Source organism: Mastomys coucha, unplaced genomic scaffold (assembly GCF_008632895.1).
Source record: "Mastomys coucha isolate ucsf_1 unplaced genomic scaffold, UCSF_Mcou_1 pScaffold18, whole genome shotgun sequence".
NCBI lineage: Eukaryota > Metazoa > Chordata > Mammalia > Rodentia > Muridae > Mastomys > Mastomys coucha.
The window spans coordinates 112444684-112445703 of record NW_022196900.1 but is presented as its reverse complement, the minus strand read 5'-3'; positions in this window follow the sequence as shown (position 1 = coordinate 112445703).

The following is a 1020-nucleotide window of genomic DNA, read 5'->3' as shown; positions in this document are numbered from 1 at the left end:
AAATATTGCACTAGAAAAAGCTTACTTAATTCAAATGAACAGCAATAACTGTGACGAGCAGGCTACAGGGTGAGGCAGGGAATGAGGCAGACAGGGCAGGTAGACTGTCTGTGGTACCAACTGCACCAACATTGTTATATACAGGCCAGCTGAATCCAAGACAGTGACTATCCAATGGGATGAAAACATCATCAACTGCTCTTCTCTTGAGTAGGACACAAACTGCAATCAAAACAGCATATAAGTAAAAGGGCAGGAATGGGTGTGTGTTAGCCAGGTAGCGATAGCTAGGCAGTGTTTGTTAGCCAGGCAGAAGCTCCAGCAGCTTTGCTGATGTCAGACAGACCTACAGATAGGAAGTAGGCCAGATATAAAGAGGAACATTTGATACTGATAAGAGAATGAACCCCTCTGAAAGATGTAAGAGTTATAAATACACGTGCTCCTAATAACTGAGCTGCAGAATATGCAAATAAAGCATCAGCATCAGGGAGGAGACCTAGAGCGCTTGACTGAGGGAGAGGATGCTCTCCATACTCACAGCAAGGAGGTCAGCAGAACTGAGAGGAGACCTAGACCGCTTGACTGAGGGAGCGGATGCTCTCCATATAACAAGGAGGTCAGCAGAACTGAGAGGAGACCTAGAGCGCTTGACTGAGGGAGCGGATGCTCTCCATACTCACAACAAGGAGGTCAGCAGAACTGAGAGGAGACCTAGAGCGCTTGACTGAGAGAGCGGATGCTCTCCATACTCACAACAAGGAGGTCAGCAGAACTGAGAGGAGACCTAGAGCGCTTGACTGAGGGAGCGGATACTCTCCATACTCACAACAAGGAGGTCAGCAGAACTGAGAGGAGACCTAGACCGCTTGACTGAGGGAGCGGATGCTCTCCATACAACAAGGAGGTCAGCAGAACTGAGAGGAGACCTAGAACGCTTGACTGAGGGAGTGGATGCTCTCCATATAACAAGGAGGTCAGCAGAACTGAGAGGAGACCTAGAGCGCTTGACTGAGGGAG